The sequence below is a fragment of the Microcebus murinus genome, chromosome 5 (assembly GCF_040939455.1).
Source record: "Microcebus murinus isolate Inina chromosome 5, M.murinus_Inina_mat1.0, whole genome shotgun sequence".
Classification (NCBI taxonomy): Eukaryota; Metazoa; Chordata; class Mammalia; order Primates; family Cheirogaleidae; genus Microcebus; species Microcebus murinus.
In genome coordinates, this window is record NC_134108.1 from 63,198,368 (window position 1) to 63,215,021 (window position 16,654).

General features: G+C 33.0%; 1 non-coding gene across 1 annotated transcript; it reads right to left on the reverse strand.

The window, feature by feature from the left end:
* Positions 1–14,676: 14,676 nt before the first annotated feature.
* LOC142871162 (small nucleolar RNA U3) lies at positions 14,677–14,893 on the reverse strand. The gene has a single exon (XR_012919432.1). It is a non-coding gene; the product is annotated as a small nucleolar RNA U3 (small nucleolar RNA).
* Between the last annotated feature and the right edge of the window lie 1,761 nt (positions 14,894–16,654).

A 16,654-nucleotide genomic window follows, 5' to 3' on the forward strand; every position in this document is an offset into this window, starting at 1 on the left:
TCAAAGTTCTATGTGATCTGGCCCATGCATAACTCTCTGATGCCATTCAGATCTATTAATACTTTTCTCTTACTCATCTGCTTTCTGTTGTTCAGATTAAGCCTGTGTCTCCTAAGTCCCCTTGCTCTTGTTCTAGTTGCCTGTGAAAACTTTCTCTTGACTCTTTGAGTGGCCGGCTCCCTCTCATTCTTCATGCCTCAACTCGTATTTCACATCCTAAAGTAAAACAAATCCAGTTCTTCTCTCCTGAAGCCAGAGATATTGTTAGTCTTGTTCAACACTGGATTCTTTCTACCCAAAATATGACAAGCACATGGGGGCACCCAACTATTTACACAGAGGCAGGAGTTTAGAGTCCAAGCTGGTTTTAAATCTCAATCGAATACAGACTCAAACCATGTAAATGTGGGAAGGTAACTGAAGTGACGTATTCTTTAGTTTCCCCATCTGTGCAATTGAGCTTATACTAATAACCTCTATTTCAGAGCTGTTGTAAGAATTAAATGCGATAACTCAGGTAAAACATTTAAAACAGTGCCTTTCATGCCCTAGGTTATCGTTAAGTATAAACAATATTTACTTGTTGAATAAATTTTATCTAATCCAGTAATTGTAAGAGTGTGGTTCCCAAATCAGTAGCATAAACATCACCTGAAAATTTCTTCTGGAAATGAAAATTCTAGGACTACCCTAGAAGTACCGAATCAGAAACTCTCGGGTAGAGGATCAGCAAGCTGTCCATTAGCAAGCACTCTGGGTGATGTTGCACACAGATGTTTTTTCTCATCTGCACACTTTTCAAAAGACTACTAGGAGGATTAAATAGATAAATCTACAAAAGATCTTTAATATGATACCTAGTAAAATAGTTGATTTTTAATAAAATATAGTTATCATTCTTATAATATGGTATTTTTTCCCTAATCAAGAGAATCTGCAGTTCAACGACAAGGACTTTGTCTTTATTTATTTATTTTTTAACTTCTAAATCCTCAATTTCTTGAAGGTTGTCTAGCACATGTTAAGTGAACAAGTAATTAAATGATGAATGAACCATAAATCAGATGCTGCCAAGGGGCAAAGTATAACAAAATTTGTTTCTCTGTTTTCATTAGCAATATCTATCTCATTTTGTCTTATTAAGATCTAGGGGACAGGTGGGTCAATTTGCATAAGATTCTTCAGGATCTCTTGGAAGGGAATAAAATTCAATTCTTGTTCCCTGGACTCAGAGTAAGGAATACTAGTCAGGGAAAATTAAGGTTTCCCAAAGCAAGGAAAAAAGGCAAAAGAAAATAGGTACCTGAAATAAGAAATCTAATCTACCGACTGGTTAAGTGATGAATGGGTCTAAGTGTTTATGTCAGTATTTGTGGTGAGTGTTGAAAACTTTCCTAAACCCCATCAATCCAGTGCATTGTTTGAGAACAACTTCAAAAGCTAGTATTGAGGCTCCCAGGTAGCTAGGACACTAGAAGGAAGAAGGATCTTCAACAAAGAGATAACTGAGAGGCTTAGAAATGTTATACTAATATGCACAAAGACTTATAAATTGTATCAGTGTCCACATTCAAACTCAAGTTATTCATATTCAAAAGTCTATAATCTTTCTAAAACATCTCATTGTCATAGAACAGGAGAAGGTTTGAGGGAAAATATCCATAATTCTTGCTTAAACTTTACAAATACTTTATTTAAAAGAGCTATGATTAAAGGGAGAAAAGTTCAAAGGTGTGTTTAATGCTGTGTCAGGACTTGAAACCTTCAGGGCCAGGGCATCCTGCACAGCCAGCAGCCTGGGTCCCACGTAGGCCACTCAGGCTGGGAACACTCCAATTCAGGGTTAAATATTTCCTGCTGAGTATACAGAACTGCCCAATTTCTGCCAATGTGGATAACAAGTTTTCCTTTGTTTCTTTCACTTAGCTTATCGTTTCCTTGAATAAATGTCATGAATATCTCCAATCAGAGTAAAGGCCCCATTTAGCATTCTTGCTCAACATACCCAAAGTAGAAGTTTAACAATGCAGAACTGCTTTTTTAGTTGCCTGCAGTAAGCAATTTCTTTGTTTAAAATATACCGGTATGCAACTTCTAATCACGATTGAATTTTAAAGTGCCCTTGCCACCTCCTAAGATTGTGCAAGAAACAACATTTAATAACCTCCAACAACAAGTTTACCCTGAAAGGTGAAAAATAGTAGCACCTGGAGTTAATGCAACTGGGGCAAGTGGTGCAATGGATATCTGGTTAGAATGGGATTATGGGAGTATAGGTAGTTTCAACTCAAATATCTTAATGATTCCAAGGTCTGTCCTTTTCCTGAAGTGACAAACATCAATTCCTGTTCCACAGTGAGTGCTCTGGGTACCAACAGCTCAGTATCACCTGGGAGCTTGTTACAAATGCAGAATCTCAGGCCCCAGCCTAAACTTACTAGATCTACTGAACCCAAATAAATTGTGGTTTCACAAGATCCCTATGTGGTTCTATACACATTAGAGTTTGAGAAGCTCTGTTCTAGTTCAGCATTTCTGACTCTTGATGCACATGAAAATCACCTGGGGAGCTTTTCAAATTCCTATGCCTAGGTGCACTCTACATCAATTAAATTAAAATCTCCAGGAGAAGTCCAGGTAGTTTTTTTAAAAAGCACACCAGGTGATTTCAATATGTGGCTAACATAGAATTTTTTTCTCGATTATAGGAAATTCCTCCTGTTTTTATTTATAAAAATTATTGTGATGTATAAGATTTATTTATCTGTGACAAGGGAGACATTATCCATCATTCAGATCCATGTTTATATAAAGCATATACAATATACTTCTATATTACACAATATATAAAATAAAAACTAATAATATTTCAGTGAATGTCATGCATAAATGTCCTCAAAAACTACATTCTTGTGTGTTGGTTGTACAGAAATACGTTTAATGGCTAAGTTGGTCATGGCTATTTTTCAGTTAACATCGTTGAATTCTGAGTTCTTTTCACCTGGCCTTGGTAACTGTGGGCATTTTTCCAATCTAACTACACTAGAAAATGTTGAACAAAAATTTACTTATAACCATTGTAGCATGTTGAAGAGATGTAGCTTAGTTGCTAAAATGTCAGATGCAACCCTGAAAGTGGGTTGCTTTTAAAAATCTCCCCTGCAGGCTTAGCTTTCCTTCTACCCAGCAATTGCATTAATAGGTGCTTTTAAAAGGTAGCTGGTCCTCTCAAGATGTTGACTTCTTTTAAAATCTTTTAAAATTCTTTTAATCAAAATCTGCCTCTAATGCTCTTCATTTACTTTCTTAAGTGAAAGTATAACGTGAAAGCCAACTCCAAGCCACTAGGGGTGGGGCGGGGAGAGAAAATAACTGTTACAGGGACTGGACCTAAACAGAGACCTGGTGCTTCCCCTTTGAAGAGTGGCCACCTGTGAGCTCCCATTGATCTTGGACAGCTACGCTTCAAAGGGATAAGGCTGCACTTCGCCCCCACCTGGCCACTGCATGTTATAACACTTTTGAGTCAGCAGGGGCTACTTATAAGTTAAAATTTGGATTATAAAGCTAAATTGTGAGTGGTGAATGGCTCATAAAGCAGCTTTTAGAGCGTAAATATGATTTGAGAAGTGCTCAGTTGTATCTTCCCCACCTTATTCCTTTTCCCTGTTGCTACCCTCAGTATTTCAAAGGTCAGGTTTCTGTCAAATTAGTTTCTATATCAGAATTTAATGAAGTCACTAACATGAAGGTGAATAGTTGATATATCTAGAGCAATCAGAAAACTGAAAAGCCAAAGTAGCTTTCCACCTTCACCTATTAACCTCGTAATGCAATAGGAAAGTCAGTGGAGAAAAATAACTTTTCTTCTTTTCCATTGGCTGTAATAGGAATGGTGATTTATTTATAGATTTAAAATAAATTTTGAGGGCTTGTTGCATTTTGTGACTCTATATATTTAGTAAAGTATATATGTATTCAGACTGTTGCTTATGGCATGTTATAATCCTAAAAGATTCTCAACTCTTTATGGGGTCTTTTTAGTATGTGAGAGAAGCAAAGGAGAAAACAGGAAGCTTAATATGAAAAGACTCTAATATTCAGGTTTAGTAGTTGAACATACTTTGTATTCATGGAGATTAGCATATAGTTAAGAATAAAAGACTACTATCTTACATCTATAATGATAGTATTTTCTTTTAAATTGGACTATTATGTTAAACATATTTTTAAATGTGGTATCCACTAAGAAAATACCAACCTTTTAAATTTCCATTTCCATTTTAATCCTCAGAAGATGAGTGTCCTCATGTGACTATGTCTTGAAAGGATGTTTTTTTCCCCATGAATACCTTAGCCAGGGAGCATGTATGTCTGAGGTAATACCAAAGTTTTCACTCACTCAGAAGAGTTCAGATAAATTTTGGATAAAATCAGAATGACTCTGAAGACAAACCTGGTTCAAAGCAGGTGTTAGTGAAATCTCAAAATTATACTCAAACTTATAATCTGGTTATATGATTAATCATTAATTTCTTCTACTATTCCATTAGACAAGTAGGCAGAATCACCTGAAATATTTTGTGTTCCGTAATACGGTACTTGCAATTCAGGGTAGAGAAGAATTACAATCGCAAATGAGAACATGGGAGAGAAAAATGGAAAAGTTAGACAAAGAAAATATGTGTAAATCTTTCACTCACTTTTAAGGCAGTCACATAGAAATAAATGACAACAGCTAACAAAAACTGTATTATCTATTATGTAGTTTGTTGCAATTATTTACATAATTATTCATCTGTAAACATAAATTTTTCACTCAAATTTTGACTTTTAAATTTTGCAAGTTTTGTATTCAAAATGTTTATAATAAGTCTGCACTTTTAAAAGGTGAAAAAACTGTCAATTTTATGCTGTGGATGTAACATTTCATTTTTGCCAACACTTGCAACTATGAAACAAAGTCCTCACTTAAAAAAAAAACACATTTTGGAGTTAATGACAATCACAGAGTTTTACTTAGTCTCTGATAGTAGAAATAACATCAGCTATGCACTTCATATGGACAACTTGCAGTTCCATGAAGGTTTTGCACTGCTGCTACAACCAGTTTGTTTCTAATTTTGTGCTATAAGGTAGATGACCTCTCACATCGTTTTCTGTTTAAAGAAGATCTTGACAGAATAGAAACATAAGAACGTCAGTGCTCTGTCAGTATTGTGTTTTCTTTATTATGTAACCTTGTATTTATTGGCTTTTATTTATTTCAAACAACATATGAGGAGTGGCAGTTGTGACGTGTTCTGCTGTCAGAAACATAAAAAGATCTTGTTTCTTTTTCCTTCTTCCTATTGGATGACTGTTTTTCCCCAGTCATCAAGATTTGGGTATTTTTTTATGAGGTAAACACTGCCTTAACTATCAGGTGTCTTAATTATAAGAAAATAAGGAATACGTTCATGAAATAATGAAGGATATTGAATTTATATGGTGATTTTATTTTCAAGGGTCAATATTTTATTTCAAATCTTTAATATACTTATATACATTAAAAGGCTCTTTTAGAAAAAAAATCTAGAATTTTCTTGATTACTAACCTTACCTTGAACTAATGATATAATAAAATACTTTAAAAATATTTAAGTTGCAAATGATGGTAACTACTAAAATTTCCTTTGGTAAATGTGGAAAGTAGGAGGTCCCAGTAAAAAATACTGAAAATTTTCATCAAAGATGAATATATATTACCTCCCAAATATCTTTACTTTGATTAGACTGCAACTTTCATGAGACATGGTCAAAAACTATGAAGCATATGTACAGGCACTAGAAAATTATCTTAAATATTAGGGATTTAATTTAAAAACTATGAGCACTAAAGCACAAATAAACTATAAGCATAGAGGAATTCAATTATTTTAGTGATTCACATAAGAAACCTAATCTTTTTTTATAGTCCTATCCATAGTAATATATCTTTATATTCCTGAGAAATGATTATAATATACAAAACATCCATTCAAAATTAGAAATAATTTTCTTTCTCTCATAAGAAAATTTTCTTTCTTTCAGCCTGCTTATTATATATAGCTAAAGAGCTATATCTAAAATTTAAAAGTAAAATTGTCATTTTTTAAAAATTATCGTGGCTCTAAAAACAGGCAATGTTTGATATATCTTTCATCTGACTTGCAGAAAAATAAAAATGATTTAATCTCACATTGTCTTGTTGTTATTAATTATAACAATGATATTGTTATATTATTAATGGTATATTTTATAAATTTTCTTTTATCCCAGAAAACAGAAGGTCAAAAATATTAAATTAGCACTTTATTCTATTTACCTTTCATATTTAGTAATCAGGTTAGACAAATGACAAGGAGAGGTTATTTTCCTTTTTGCTTCACTCTGCCTAAATATGTGATTCAAGAAGAAAAATGTTTCTATAAATAGAGTTTAAGAATTCTTTGGGGTAGGAGGGACAGATAGACAATCTAATGCAAATAGTAAGCAGACATCACTGTTGTAGGAGAATAATTAGCTTGAGATTATATTCTTACTAGCACATAATTTCCACATAAGTAGCATAACAATGTTATAATCACTGAACACAGAGGCCATGTCTGTTGCTCAAGGAACTGATATCCAGTCTTGCCTTTGATTCTGCTGAGTGCGTTAGCAAAGGTTTGCTGTGACTTGAATGGCCAGGGAAGACCAAGATTGTTGCATAGGTTAAAAACAGAGCTTGGTGCAAATTAGATTTAGGGAACTTTTGCAGTAATTTCATAACTCTCAGGCTGGAGAATTCTGAGTAGAGTCAAGTAGTTAAAATTTTAGAGATATGGCAATTATCCAATTTATTAAGTAAAATCAATACATACTTTTCTCACCTTTGTTACACATATAATTTTTAGCCTCAACCATTGGGATACTTTTCATTTATATGTTCAAACAAAAAAGTGGGAAAAGATATCATGATGGATTTGAGTATATTTTCTCTTTTTAAAAATTTCTCCAGTTTGGTTATTATCTAATGAACCAAAAATTCGGGAGAGGAGAAGGTGAGTTTTATATATTATATATTATAGGATCTTGATATCTTTTTTATGTATATTCTTGTTCTTATTAGCTTTAAAATATGTATGATGCTTTCTTTGAAACATGAAAATAAAACAATGTGATCTTTACTATTTTTCAGTTCTTATTTCTAAAAGCCTGTGAAGATAATAAATATATATTGAACACAAATCACCTGGAAATAGTATTAGGTACTAGAAATTCAGCTTTTAATAAGACAAACATGTTTCAGACAAGACTATATGGGAGCAAATAGGAAACATATCTAACCTGCTCTAGAGGCTCAAAAGAGTTCTCTTAGAGAAAATAATGTTTAAGCTGAGACTTGAAACATTAATAAACTTTAACCAGGCAAAGTTGAGAAAGACACTTGGACATATTTCAGTGGAAATTAAAGGAAGACATAAGCAATATGACCCTTAAATGTACAACTAATAGTGCACGTATTGTGTTATAATATTCATGTGACTGTGCCTTATTATATTGTTCTCTTAGCAAAGGGCCAGTTACATCATATGTGTTTAATCAAAGAGTTCACAGAAAGATGAACACTTGAACGTTAGAGAAGAAACATTAGCAAAGAAACAAATGATTCATTCTCAAAACAAAAACACTAAACACCTCACTAGAGATCAGGTATTTGGGGGGAAACTACACAGATAACAATGACTAAAACACTAGGAAATGAGAATGTGCAGGCAAGAGTGGTAACGGGAAAGAACTACAGGAAAAGAAAAAAGAACAATGGCAAATGAACCAAATATTTTTTACTTCATCAACTGAACATGTTTTGTTCTCTCTGCTCCCTTAATGTCATATTCTCTCTAACACTCTTTTCTAATTCTTCTGATGACTTAACCAGGGCTCTTCATATTCCACAATTCATCATCCAAAAAGCCTTATGCTGATCTCATTCATAGAAAATGTGTAATGCAACCTATCATGATAACATACCAAAATTTTAGTGTATGTAAGTTTGGGTTACTTTTTTATCTAACTTACTTTTATGTTAGAGAAAAGCAATTGTTGTTAATATTGATAGTTTGCCATAGTGATCTAAAAGATGAGAAAAAAACGGAAATTGAAAATGCAAGGATTCATAAATCTTTCTTAAACACTTACTGGAAAAATGATAATGTTTTTTCCTAGTAACATATTTTGTGTGTTTGCAGTTTTTTACCATTGTATCTAAGCAAAGAGATAAGATGGCATGAGCTTGAAAGAAGAAAGCATTCTGTAACAGAGATGCAACATAAGGGCTCCACTTTTGTGTGTGTGTTTATTTGAGATTTTTCATAATGTTGAAGCCTCAGAAGTGCTTTTCTTATCAAATTCTCTCTCCTCTTCATCAGCTTCAGAGTCCACGCACTTTGTCATCCACATCATCATCCATTATCCATTTTTCTGCCAAGCTGAGAAAACACTGAAGGATGAAAACACTTTCGACTGACATTGGGAGAGCAAAATAACACACTGAACAAGCAGTTGTTTGGGGACTCTATTTCTTCCTGGTGTGTAAATGACTGCTGCCATGCTGTTCGGCAGATTGATGGAAAGATGAAGGGACAGAGTAGCCTACATTCCACCATTCTATTTCAAGGGTGACAAGACCTCCATGACCCTTGAAAGGACATTGCTATTTCTTCTCTTTCCTTTTTATATTAAACTGTTTAAATATTAGTGAAGAAAAATGTTGGAAACATTTAGTGAGATACAGAAGTAACAATCTTAAAACTATCACATCTAGGTTAGTGTAGGTAGCATGAAACAATCAGCTTTTGGTAAGTAGAAAATAAAGTGCAAAGTTTCTATGAAACATAGCCAAGTGGAGAAAATTTGGCCTCATTGAACAACAATAAATAATAACCATTTCTATTTTTAGGACCTCTGTAAAGCAGCACACAGAATAAAACAAATGTGTTCAAATTTACCAATATTTTCAGTCTTATGTACCTAATACTGAATAATACAAAACAAAATCTTATAAAGAACAAAACAATACTTGAGTATACATCAAGTTTTCACGAAACGTTTTATGAAAATTGTTCATTTGAAAGTGGAAAATGAAGACCTGTGCAACTTTGACGTTTCTATGTATTTAATGTTTTGTTGGTATCTTCTTATAAGATAGTTTTAGTTGAAAAGCATAACTGGAGCTGACCAAGATAGTTATGGCAGATTTTACTTTATTCTTCAATTTATAACGTACTAAAACAATTCCTTCTTACTGAGAGTGAGAGCAAAGTGACTGTTGAATATTTCTTTCAGTTCCATAATAGACTCTCTCCAGGAAACAACAAAAAAGGCAAATCAATACAACAAAATGGGCAAATAATTTTCCTTTGAATAGCAGGCAATATACAAAATGTCTGAATTCTGACAGATTCTGAAGTTATTAAAGGGATTTTGTGTTGAATAGTTTATATTGTGTACATCTGGATAGTGCTACAAAATTCAAAGGTGTAGTCTGTAAAGGAAAATCAAACGTAATACAATCTAACTTTCAACCAACTGCTTCTGATATTAATATTAACCTAGACACTCTGAGAATACTTTGCTTTTATAAAATAGATAAGTGAATGACAATATTGAAATAAATGTTGGCTTTATCAATGAATATTTTAATGCTCTAATAATATTGATATTGAAAGTATTTTCTAAAATTATTTTTATGGGATCAACTGACACAATTTTTACAACCTGCCTCACAAAAGGAGAATAAAATAATAAAACAATTTAACTTAAAATTATTGAGCCAATTGTGTTTGAAAAAATAAAAAGTAAATGCATTTATATTAACTTATTAATATTCTAGAAAATATTGAATATGGCTTGGAAACTTTTGATATGTAATTCAATAATTCATTTGATTCCAACCTTTTAATCGTTTATTTTTTAAGAAGTCCAGCAACAGTATTCAGCAAAAATATCAACAACTCTTTCCCCTGCTGTGCTATAATCTTAATGTGTGTTGAAGTTGGATGGTAAAGAGCTGGGAAGAAATGGGCTTGGGCATTTACTACAAAGAGAATTCGCTTTTAGTATGATGCCATTTTGTGTTACTGATATGCCATTGCAGGCTACTTTTATTTTTTAATAATAAAAGAAACCAAACCAAAGTATATATCTGTTTTTAGAGCTTACAAAACGTACCAAGAAACAGTTTTTTGTTTATCTCTAGAGCAATTATTAATAATTAGCCATAATTAATTCCTTTCTCCTTTCTCTTCTACTTTCTCTTTCTCCTCTTTCTTTTTCTTCTTCTTTTCCTTCCTCATTTTCTTCCACATCCTCTTCTTATGTCTCCATCTTGTGTCTTTTTCCCTTTTTCAATTCACATTATTCAGAACTCAGATGTTGAGATGAAAAATGCCACTAGTGAAGGCCCTTATAATTTTCTGAATCCGAAGTTTCCAGTTTAGTTTAAATTCATGCAAATTTTAAGCACGTGAGTTTCTTGGTAGGGTTCATTAGGGTCACATAAAATGGGTTATTTAGTCTGTAAAATTTCCAAGTGGTAGGGAGAGAGATTTTTTCTTCTTTTATAATGTAGCTAATGGATTTTCCCAAAGAAGATCAGGATTGCAATATTTACATGTTTCCTTATTTCTTGTTCTATTTTCATACTGTCTCTCTTGCCTCTTAAACTTCAAAACTTAAAATTGAAGTATCCCGACTTTTTCAAAATTTGTTTTTACTTCTCATCATTCATTATTATAGAATCATCTTCATTTATTAGAATCACATATTATAGAATCACATTCATATTTATTTTGAAAAGACAGACACAATACAGAATTAACTCTAATTCTGCCAAAATCTACTTTAGCTGCAAAGCCAAAGCATATTTTTCTTTCATATATTTCTGGTTTTAACTCTATTGTGCTGATCTAACCCAGTGTTTATTTTCATCCATCATTCTTATCTGTGTATCATTTCACATTTTTACTTGTAGTTATGTCATTATACTCTTCCTATACTTTCTTCTTCCTTTTCCTTTTTATTATTTGATTTAAATACTATGTACTATTTATCCAGCTTTGAAGAACTGTAGCTGCAAAGTGGCTTCAAGTTTCTTATTGAAAGAAATATGAAAAAAATGTATTTGTACATTGCATGTTATGTTTTACATGCATGTGATTCAGTGTACCATGAAATAATACTAACAAAAAAGGATATGGTTAAATAGCTCTAGTATCCAAAATTACCTGGGTAAATGAATTTATTCCTGAAATTTTGTTCTTTAACTTGTGATAAATTGGGAGACAATTCTCCGTAGGTCCCTTTTGTTTCTGTGTATCTGGTAAACAGGGACACTCACTGTCCTTTGTTCTAGACTATCTTTTAAAAGATCTTTGTAGAGAATAGCCTTGGATCATAGAGTTAATATCTTCCTCTGAAGACAAGTTTGCTTATAGACCTGGAAGATAGAAATGATTGTCTCCCTTGAGATGAAAGGGCAAGCATGCTTATTGTACAATATAAAATATTCAGGTTCCCTAAGCTTGGTGTTTCTGTCCTATAACACAATGTTGGTACCATGTAGATCAATTCACGTCACCTGCAATAAATGGGGCTTAAGAGAATGGTGCAAATGCTCAAATTTTGGTACTGCTATTACGAGAAACTATCCTTTATCTCTGCTCCAGGACTACCAGTTTCCTTGAAGGGTCTTTGACCTTTCAAGATTTTTATAGCTTTTGGCAACCTAGGTGACATGCTTTGAAAGACATGACTTTCTAAATGAGTTCCCTTTGAGGACTTCTTGGGCTAATCAGCAAGCTTTGAGTAAAGGCCATGATTATCAGTAGACAAAATTGTGTGGCAACAAATGATCCTCTACTTTATTGACTATTGATGAGGAGAAATTGGGAAAATGTGTTGCAAGATGAGAACCAGGAGGCAGGTGCAAAGAAAGATACGCAATCACTGTCCTACATGCTGCAGGTGAGGTGTGAGGAGGACTTCTTAACCAATATGGCAGCCAATCTCAGGTCTGCCCCATTGTAATACTGATACTAAGCTTTGTTTGGGGGAGGGTAGATGTTTCAGACCTTCTTCATAAAGCATTTACAGAGATGTGTACCCACATAGGTTAAACAAAAGATATTATGACTTCTGTTGCAGAAACCCAAGAAATCACTAGAACTTTGGCTGGTTTACTTGGGAGATGAGGCCTGGGCATGTAGTGCTTGTTAAGAAGAATTGCAACAGCTGAGCCATCTTATAGGTCAGCACCTTCTACAGTCTATCATGCCAACCTTAAATTCATGTGATCTCAGATTTTTTTTGCAGTGGGTCCTGGCTGCTGTAAGGAAGCTTTGGTACTCTAAGGAAGAATTTCATGAAAGAGACAAATTCTCATGGGAAATCATAGGTGAGGCATTGGGTAGTATTGAAACTCTTATTCTTCAAATTTTGTTTAAAATGCTGATGCAGGTAACCCATGAGAAAATAAGGAAATGATTCAAAGGAATATTGATAAATGAATTCAATAAGCCTTGCCACTCTAGAAAACTTCCTAAAGTACAGATAGCCCAGATTTAAGTTTCATAGGTAAGAGTGACAGAAGTTGAGTATTAAAAATAGTACAGGAAAAACAAAAGAAATGTGTGAACATTGTAAAGCTAGACTTCCTTGGGATAGAAGAACTCTTATATGAAGGAAAAGATAACAAGTCACTCTCCCTACTGAGTGAAAACTTAAGAGATGATATCCTCATAATAGACAGCACATGATATAGAGTAAGATGACCTCCTAAAAATAAAGGTTGCTGCTAAGCAAGTCAGGACTGAATCAAAGAAACTTCATGGGTTCAGTTAGAAAGCAATGTGACTGTGGTTTCTGACATAGAAGACCCTAAAACTGAATCAGTAATAATGACCTTATCGTCCTATATAAAGCTTTGGATGAGCTGAAAACATTAGAAGTTTGTGTTTGAGTCACAAGGCACTGCCATGCTGAATGAAACTGCAATGAATTCAAGACCTTGTTTATGAGCTCAGAGCTCTTCTCTCCTCCCATCTTCTTGGTCTACCTTTATTCTTATTTCTCAAACTTACCTGCTTTAATAACAAAGACAATTAGGCACGGGACTAAATCTCCCTGTCCACAAGAGTGACTGAAAGTTAAATGTACAAAGCCAAGCATGCTGGGGAACTTCAAGAAGGAGAGAGAAAATTGATGGCTTCATTAGACAGTACTGCTCAGATTACCATCACACATGTAGGTGAAGGGAGAGGGTGTCCAAATTCATCTGCTTGGGTTTTGGGAGCTTTCACAATGGGAAAGAAAGCCAACATGATATTAATATTTTGGGTGGGGTACTGTACTGTTTTTATTGCTTCTGCATCTGAATGAATGTATATAAAAACTGATATGTTTGTTCTTATACCTTCCTGTGTCTGAAGTGCCAGTGGTCTCCTGATTGAGAAGAGTGGTACGTGTATTTGAGAACAGAGTGTTCTCAAACATAGGTACAAGCACCCCTTTCCCCCCCCACACACAGCTCTCCTTCCTTGCTGGCCTGAAAAGGAATCTATATTTTTGTTATTTATATTTGTCTTCAACTCACAATCCTAGAATGCCTCAGGAAAATTCTCATACATAATATAATATTACTACCTGCATTATTTTTAGATAAAAAATCTAACTTATAGATAGAAAATATAAGACGTCCTTAAAAATTGAGTCTTTAACATCTTGAATATATTTAGCTACACCATTGAAAGAGTGAAAGAAAATAAGTATGGATGCATACTCAGAAAAAGTAGAGTCCCAGGATATTTATGGTTAATATAGGAGGATTACGTTTCTCTTTGGTTGTTGACATAAAGGTGGAGGTTGCTAAGTCAAGGATTAGGGAGTTCTTGAGATAAAGTTATTTTATTTTAAAGTTTTACTGTGTGTGGCTTTTAGAATAAAAGTAAGAAAATCTCTAGTGCTCCAATTCTGAATGCTATATGGCTAACTCATGGGTATTTGATGTCAATAATGTGTATGGCTGGCTATAGGCCCTAAGCATGTCATTTTGTGACATCAACAATCAAAATGGGTGAGGATGGAACCATTAAAGGAGTAATGTTTTTGTACGTTGTTGAAGTTAAGTGTGTATAAATTTAAATTGGAGTGTTATAACTTTAGGATGTTAAAGTAATTAATGTTAACTGCATTCACAAGGATTAGATAAAAGTATTTTATAATTTCTGAGTTTTTAAAAATTTTGATTAATGGGAAATTTCAAATAGAATTTTTAATTTCCAATCAGGGGATTTTAAAAGTTATCTCATTATGTCTAGATTAATTGTTTTGTGATAAGAGAACATTAAACTATAATATCAATCCTGTGATATTTGTTGAGATTCATTTTATAGTCTAGTACAAAATCAATTTTTTTAAATGGTCCATGTGTACTAGAAAAGAAAGTTTATTTTTCCATTATTGTTGTGTTTGTGTGTGTGTGTTCATGTCTTCCATAAGTTCACTGACTCTTTTATCTATTCTGTCAATTGCTGAGAGGTATGTTAAAGTCTCCCACTCTGATTATCGTCGATTTCTGTTTGCAAATTTGTATTTTTTTCATGTACATAAATAGAAACCACTTAGACTGACTGCTCCCTCTTACTCACCAAAAGAAGAGAAGAAGGATCATCAATGGCAAATGGTAGCTTCAACAAAGCAATACCAAGAGTCCACTTTACACTCAGGAGACAGCACTGCGCCTCCTCCTCATGGTTTCCCAAGCTTTACACTTTCACAGAAACAAAATGCCTTTGATAACAAATGATAGTGATGATCCCTGTAGTGAGTATTTGTATATTCTTTTTTTCTACATGTTAAAATTATGTTTTTCAAAGTATATAAATTCAACTGTTAACAATATTCTGATTAATTAAAAATCTTATGTTGTTACGTGACCTTGTTTACTTTTTTCACAACTTTTATCTGATACAACTTTTGGGGGGATCAATATTTGGGATTAATTACTTGCTCTTAAGAATTAAGTATCAATCTAATTCTCACTTCTCTGTTTTTCCAGTTGTTTTCTTTATTTTTTTCTCTTTGTCTTTATTTTCTGTAGTTTCACTAAGAAGTCAAAGTTTGGATTTATTTTTATTCAATAAACCTGGAAATTGTTGGATGTTTTGTTTGCATTTGTTGAATTTTCTCAACTGTTTTTTCTTTAAATATTTTCTGCCGTTTCCCTCTTATCTCCTTTTGGAAGTCAAATAAAATGTATTTTAGACCATCTAACTCTTTCACCCACATGCTTTAGCCTCTTTCTTAGGTTTTCCACTCTTCTTAATCTCTGTGCTAGTTTCAGAATTCTTCTGGCTCAATTTTCAATTTGCTAATTCTCTCTTTTATGACTAATCTGCTGCCATACTCATTCATGGAGTTTTAAATTTTAGTCACTGTATTCTTTAATTCTACAAATCTTGCTTTCTTTCAATATGATATATTTAAAAATTAATTTCTTGTGACATTCTGATATTTTTAAGCTTGTCCTTTTTTTCCTAATAATAGAGAAGGCCTGTTTTTTATTTGGGTATTCGTTTTGAAAATCTGTGTCTGATTATTTGATTTTCTGAAGTGTCTTTTGGTCTATTTCTGTTTTTTATTGTTCCTGCTGGATTCCACACTCATTACCTTGTTTTTCCTATGTGCTTAATTATTTTTCACAGTTTGAATTTGTTACCATAAAAATTACTTGTGTGCATTCTCAAAGGACCAAAATAGAGATTCTATTCTATGAGGAAGAAATGGATTCATTTCTTCTCAGTGTTTATTGGCACTAACAGCCTAAGATCACTCTAAACTAAGTTTATTGATGAAGATAATTTTGAGACAATCCTGATGAGAAAATTTAAGCTCTATAACACTATTCAGTGCAGGTGTTTACAGTCACTCAAAGATGGATTTCATCATGTTCTCTTGCAAAGACATGGAGGTTTTATATCAGCTTCATCTCACAATGACAATGTAGCCTTTAGTGTCCTAAACTAATGTTGTAGGCTCTCCAATCAACACGTCTTCTCCTTGGATTGTCTTTAGGCTTTATGGAGTCCTTCCACAAAGATATATTCTGAATGAGCAAATGAACTAGTTGCAAAGTAGGTTAGATTTTTTTTTTATTCTCTCTTTCTTGTTCTTATTCTCTTTTTGATTGTGGGCTGAGAATTTCTTAATGTTTAATATTTGTTCTGCCATTATGAAAATTATTCTTTTTTTCATTATTTTTAACTTTCAGGAGGTGAGTTGTTAAAAAAGAAATAATCCTTTACTTGAAACTGGCAATCAGAAATATAAATATTTTTACTACAGTTTACATTTACTATTGATTTATAATTTTATTGCATAATGGCCAGAGAACATAATCTATATAAATTTGAATATTTAAAATTTATTGAAGTTTTATTTATAGTTTAAAACATAGTTTATTTTTGTGAATATTTAATATTTTCATCAAGAAACAGTATATTCTTTGTTACTGTCATATCTCATTTATATGACAAACCTTTATATATTAAAATAGTGAGAATTTTTCAAATATAATTTGACCTTTGCTAAAATA